This window comes from Penaeus vannamei, chromosome 9, assembly GCF_042767895.1.
Source record: "Penaeus vannamei isolate JL-2024 chromosome 9, ASM4276789v1, whole genome shotgun sequence".
Classification (NCBI taxonomy): Eukaryota; Metazoa; Arthropoda; class Malacostraca; order Decapoda; family Penaeidae; genus Penaeus; species Penaeus vannamei.
The window spans coordinates 10,382,832-10,390,331 of NC_091557.1; positions in this window are offsets into that span (position 1 = coordinate 10,382,832).

Sequence of the window (7,500 nt, forward strand, 5' to 3'; positions counted from 1 at the left end):
AATAGGCTTCGCACTATCGGAATTACAAGAAAATCTCACTGATTGATTCGCCTCAGTCAGTGAATAGGCGTCCCAGTGACCTTTCGGGTCCCTTGACCTCTGACCTGCCATGAGCGACCAGTCACTTACTCGCCCTTTCATTCACGCTTCCTTCCCCAGGTTTTAGGACTCCGGAAGAAGCAGTCCGGGTGTTTCGTGTTATTCCTAATTCTGGTAACGTTATCTAAGTATGTTATTATTATCGGTATCATATCATTATTATCTTATTACTATTATCACCAATAACATCATTGTTAATTGGTCATGATTGTCATGATTATAGTTATCATAATTATATTATAATTATCTTCCTCACCATCATCATCATCATTTTTATCATCATCACTATTACTGTTATATTCATTGTTATCATTATCCTTGTATTTTCTCTTCGTTACCATTATTATTATTGGTACTGGTAGTTCTGTTATCAGTATTATCATTATCATTTACTAATACAAACTTTTCTCTTTTCTCTGTCATCATTCATCACTTTCCTTTTTTATTATCAATATTTTAATTTCTGCTATTATGGATTAGATGGCTATCATTACAACTATTACTGTTGTTCTCATTATCCTTATTTATTTCATCATCAATATTATGATCAGTATCAATTAATGGCCAACAACATTTCTTTGGTTTATGTTGTTTTTTATATTTTTTGTGATTATCATTATCATTATTACTATTAGTTAAATCAGCTTTACATTTGGCATCGTCTGCATTATTTTCTTGTGTGTGTGTGTGTGTGTGTGTGTGTGTGTGTGTGTGTGTGTGTGTGTGTGTGTGTGTGTGTGTGTGTGTGTGTGTGTGTGTGCGTGCGTGTGTGTGTGTGTGTGTGTGTGTGTGTGTGTGTGTGTGTGTGTGTGTGTGTGTGTGTGTGTGTGTGTGTGTGCGCGCGCGCGCGTGCGTGCGTGCGTGCGTGCGTGCGTGTGTGCGTGTGTGTGACATAACGCCAGCTTTCTTTTCTTTTTTTCTTTTATGTTGCTATAATTTTCAGAATGATCATCACTATTGGATTTGTTGGTGTCGACGCTTCTGCTCCTCTTTTATGCATTGATTAATCATCATCGTTGCCAATCGCCATAACTGAAAAGCTAAACTAAACTTTCATTAAAATACTTTTTGTCTCTGTTTACATCTATGTTTATACCTTTTTAGTAATATTTTCGAAACCTTTAAACATCGATCCATTCACACGTTTGACCTTTCCACGCACAGTATTGAAACCTGTTGAAACATGTTTTTGTTTTGATAGCTTCTACGTAAATACAAAGTAATACACGGGCTGGCCTACGAGAAGGCGATACCCTCCATCATGTTTCAAGCACGTTTCGGTTTAGGGTTTGCATTTTCATGAATTACGAATCGCATTAGTGGTCTTTTTGCAGTGTCCTCGAATCCCTAACACAAACAATATTTCCTGCTGCCTCGTGGTCGATGCAAAACATGTTATCATCGAAGTTTGAACTGGTATAGAAATTTTGAAGATAAGAACTAATTTTCCTTGATTTCAACTCAATACAAAACTAATGAAGTACTTGATATGCTAGTATGATTATATACATGGAAATCAGTGTGAAAGTTTCAAATGAAAAGGAAAAATTGTGACTGCAAATTTTGTATGGTTTATATGCCAATATTTACTTCGCAAGGCTGTAGAAACAAATATTTCTCATATACAGACATTTCTTTCTTATTTCACTCATTGTTCTTCATTTATAGAGTGAAAGTATGTTGCTTGAAGTTTTGTATCTTATCGTATCCACTCGATGTTCTCATACAGTTCGAAACGTAAACAACTGGATTATTCTTATGGTCACAAGCATTACTTGTTTTAGTACCTGTAATATATCGATATAACAAGACACGCTTTTCCAACTTCTGATATTTTTGAGTGTGATGTTATATCATAAAGGTACAGAATTATATTCATCCCCCACGGAACATACGAAACTGTAACTAATGAGAATACAAATCCCCATCTGAAACTACGTCGAATATATCTGAAAAAGTTCGCTCTCTGGTTGGTTTTACGGAGTGTGTCGCTGTATCAAGGTTGAGGCAGACAAACCGAAAAGGTGTTGCAACAGATTCCAATAGTGTTGCCGTGAAGTGAAACATTTTTGAGGATGTATCAAAGTGTTGGGGATTTCGGATATGTTACGAAAATGCCTTATGTGTTTCAGGGTGGAAAAAAATATATATATAAAGATGCATAAAATGCCTTTTTATCAGCCCACCAAATACATGTTCCATACATATATGTCAAATTAGAAGTCTATAATGCAGGTCTCAGAAAGTCATGTTAAGAATTTCCAAAGTGTCCGAGTCATATTCATTTCGGTATGACGCAGCCTTCGAAACTTTAAGAATATTTAAAGCTGTGCGTACACATTTACTGATATATTATAAACACTAAGACAAGTAAATTGGAATTATTGCTGTGCGAGTTTCGGACCATGTGAACATGGGGCTCACTCGCGATGGTTACAATAAGATGCAAAACTTCGGGTAACATAATACTTCCAATATTTATAGGAAAATAATAAGCAAAATAATAATAATAATAATAATCTGAGAAATACATTTGAAAGTTTCCACAACCTTGGCAAGCAAAGATTGGTGTGTTAAAAAGCAATGAGTCGCAGTACATTTTATTGAAAGCTAGCACGATTTTTTCTAAGCAAAATACCAGCATATTAAATATTTCAATAGTTTTTACTTTTTATGTGACAAAAACATTTTTTCTTTTTTCTTTTTTCGTTTTGAATATCGGAATGAAATTCAATTATTCTGTTTTGTGGCGACCATGGGCCAATATCAGACAAAGTGTTATTAGTTTCAAAATGCTACTGCTTCATATAAACCGTTTTAGTAGCATCTCCGAAACCTCCTAGCACTTTGATTTAGACACTATTTTATGCGAACGTTATTGGAAGCCATTAAAACATCTTTTCGTCTTATGAGCCCCTAGCTTTATACGCATGTTTCAGTCAGATATTATCTTTTTTATTATTTTATCGTATGTTTCTTGGGGCAAGATTCATACAAAACGTTGCATATTTTTTTCTGTACCTTTTTAGCAGTACATCAAGTACTAGCTCACTGTGTTATTTGGTTGGATATTTTCAAATTAATTTCGTACTACAAAAATAACAGTCAAAAGTATAATAGAAAGGGCTGCAGATTTATATATATATATATATATATATATATATATATATATATATATATATATATATATATATATATATATATATATATATATATATATATCAAGCACTTAAATAAGTAAATTCCAGTAATCATTGGAATTCTCCCGCGGCGTGAGACTCGGACTTGGTGTAAGCGTGGAGCCTCTTCGCAGTGGATGCGATAAGATACAAAGCTTAAGTGATATGCTGATATGAAGAACAATGGCTGTTAAAGAAGGAAGAATAAAGACATAAAGATGTCTGAATCTGAGAATTATATTTAAAAGTTTCCTGAGCCTTGCCAAGCGAAGAGTAGTATGTAAATGAGAGAAAAGTGAGTCGCATTGTTAGGTACTTTTTCCATTATGCTTGAAAATTCCATGTTTTGCTTTTGAACAAAATCATACCGGTATTCAATGCAGTTTGTCTATTTCATGTCAAATAAAACAAAAAATGAAGTTCTAGGTACTTATGTATCTATCTGTGTATGTATATATTTACACATCTTCCTGTTTCCTTGGTTGTCCACCTACACTTTTATTCTTCTTTTTTTCTTTTTTCTTTTTTTGTCTCCCTGTTTATCTATGAGCCTGACTTTAATTATTATTTAACCTCTCATTTGTGTACGCAACTACCCTTTACGCAATCGCGAGAATCGAGTCAATGCAGTGCTTATCTGCGCTACCAAGACATGCTGTTTTCCCGGAATGCTCAAAAGGCCGCGTTGTAAAGGAAACCTGTTTGATATTACCCGGAGACGCATGATCTTGTAAGCGGTATCACAAGCGCCATTGGATGTACTGCACAAAGACACGGATGTCGGCGCTGGTGCAGGACCCGCAGCCAGCGGCCATCCATCACACACTCGCCAGCACATGCCAAGGGGAGTGGGATGTCGCGGGGAGTGTGTTTGTGTATATATAGTCGACTAGAGATACAGCAAAGTCGATGTTATTTTATGGTGGATATTAATTTAGAGTAAAATGATAACAGCAGTAATGATTATTATTTAAAACGTGAGAGAAAAGACAAGCAAAGGAAGTACCAAAAAAGCTAAATCTCTTTGGATTCTTCACTTCCTTCCTACTTTTTATCTATAGCTTTTTTCCCTTTTGTTCACTCCTCCCCATTTCGTATTATTTACTACTATGCATCCCTGCTCGTTTGCCTTTTACATTTGCCGTTTCTTACGAACCAATTCCTTAACCTCTTATTTTCCTCTTCCTCCTCGGCCAGTTTCATATCTTCTTTTTGTTTCCTTCAGTTTTTATCTGTCTCTTCCTTTTTATTTAATTCAGATTTTATCTATCTCTTCCTTCTTATCATTTTCTTTCTTCTTTTTACCTTTCTTCGTCCTTCTCTTGCTCTTACATTTGTTCCCCTGCTCACTTTTATCACCACCTGTCATTCATAATTAATTATAGAGCAACCAACATTTTTTTCCTTTTTTATTTTTACAAATTGCGTTGCAAAGAGCATAACTGAGTCAGCAGTTGCAAACTCGTTTTAGATTATCATCCTGTTTGTTATGCTTGCGAAAATGTTAGACTGAATGTTTGTGTTTATATGTTTTTGCTACTTCCATTCTCCTCTATTTATATCGCCTCTGTTTACTGCCTCCTGTATTTTCATGTGGTTCTTATGACACATGTAAAGTAATGATAATGGCAATAGGGAGAAACAAACAAACGGTCCTACTAATAATCATAGAAAACGAACTGGTAAAGAGCATTCTAAAAATAATCATTATGATGATAAATATAACAAAAAACAGCAGCAACATCAAAAACCAACATTATTCATTATTATTACCATTATTATTATTGTTGTTACGGTAGTTGTTGTTGTCACCATATTCGTTGTTGTTACTATTGTTAATACAACTAATATTAATTTCATCATTCCTATTATCGTTATCATTACTATAATCTTTCTTATGGATGGTAGTATTATGGTTAATATTACCATCATAATAGCAATATTGATAATGATGATAACGAGCATGATAATTTTGATAATAATAATGATGATAATGAAAATTATAGAAATAACAATAACACTTTTGATAATAGTAATGCTGATAGTAGTAATAATAACAGGATTTTAAATACATTTATATGATAATGATAATAATATGAAAAGCGATAATACTAGTTATCATCAGTTTTCTTCATTTTCATCATAATGATTAAATATTAATGATCATAATAAAATTATTGATGGCAATAGTAAAATAATAATAGCATACTACATATGAAAATGATAATTATATAAATGATAGAAATATCATCAATAATGATACTCCTTAAAAAGATAAACATAATGATGATTATAATAGTAGAAATAATAATGATAATGATAAGAATGATAGATTTTTAGTAGAAGTAGTAATATTAGTAATAGAAATATAGTAATAGTAATAATAATTATTAATTTTATTGCTATCATTAACATTATTAACATCATCACTATCATCATCGTTATTATTATAAATGTTGTTATCCCATTACTTAAAAATATTAATTACAGTGATAAGGAAATATTATCGATATTACTGATACTTATGATGATAATTATAACAATGATACTAATTGAAGATAATCAAGGTAATGGTTAGAATTATACTAATATTAACAATAGTGATAATAATCTTAACATGAACAATGATGATGATAAACCGTATTAATGTTAACAACAGTATCAAAGGTATGAATGAAAATGAATATCTAATTCTGACGAAGATATATTTGAATTTTGGTAAATAAATCTCTTGTATTGTGACGGTATTCATTCTCATGATGGTGATAATAATAGCAGTAATAAAGATAACGACTACGATAACAATAACAGTGATAATATTAATAATGATGATGATAATGATAAGGACATTTAAGATATTGATTATGATGTTATTAATTGTGATATTGTTGATTATTATGATGACATCTAAATGATTTAAAGTACCTCGCATTCAGGTGATGATTAAGGCGTAACTTAAAGGTAATGGTAATGATAATAGCCCCCCTATTGCCAAGGTATTAGGGGTAACTATGCAATCATTAAAAGAATTCCTGGATCTGGAATATGATCCGGATCACCACCATAATTTAATAGCACCCAAGTTAGGTTAAGAGGCACCTCAGATGAAAATAAAAATGTGCTCATTTTTTAAAAATTATCCTGCTAACCGACCAACAAACAAACTAACCAACGCTACCAAAAACATAACCTCCTTAGTAGAGGTAAGAAACAATATCTGCATTAACAATACTAATAATCAATAACATTAATAGCAACGATACTGATGACAATTAGAGGTAGAATTTGACTGCAATAGATTCGTAGTATGATGCTGTATCCATGTGTGGGTGTGGGTGTGTGTATTTTTTTTATATTTGTCAATTATTTCCTCATTTGGTATCAAAATAAGGCGACTTCAACTCCGCAGTTACATACAACATAGCTTCAGGCGTATAACAGGCCCGAACAATCCCTACAAATCTCATTAAACTAAACTAAATTATAATCATCATTATTGATATTACTATTAGCATTGCAATTACTAACATCTTCCTCACCATCCTCATCCTCACCATCATTACCATCATCATGTTATTATCGTTGTTATTGATATTGTTATTGTTGTTATTATCACAATTAATCTCATCATCACCATCATCATTATCATAATCATTAGCTTCCTTAGTCATCATTATTATCATTGATAGAAAAAAAAAATGAAACCCAGGAGGATTTCGAAAATCTTCTCTTTTCAATAAACCTCATTAGCGCCTTGTGGATTTTCTACTACAGTATCTACAGTATTATAATTATTGATTTTATCATTATCATTATATCATTATTATTCTGCCATTATCATTAATACTAGTTGAATTATTTTTATTACTTTTTATCATTATTATCATCATCATCCCTATTAATATCATTTTTACAACTATCATTCTAACTATGGATATCGTTATTGCCATTATCATCATTATCATTACTGTCATTACAATTATCATGACAATTCTTTTACATTTCATGATTTCCAGCAATTTAGCTCCCAGAAGCCATCGTTCGCTTGGCAGCCCACCCGACCCACCGCCTCGGGAAAAGTGCTGCCTGAGTGCAACGCTTTGACCTTTTCTGACCTGAAATGAGCTACTTCTTGGAAGGCTCTTCGCATTCCTCTCACGTGCAGGTTACATCTGCGCGGCTCTGCTTTGTATTCATGCTTTGGCCTTGTTGCTTAGTGTAT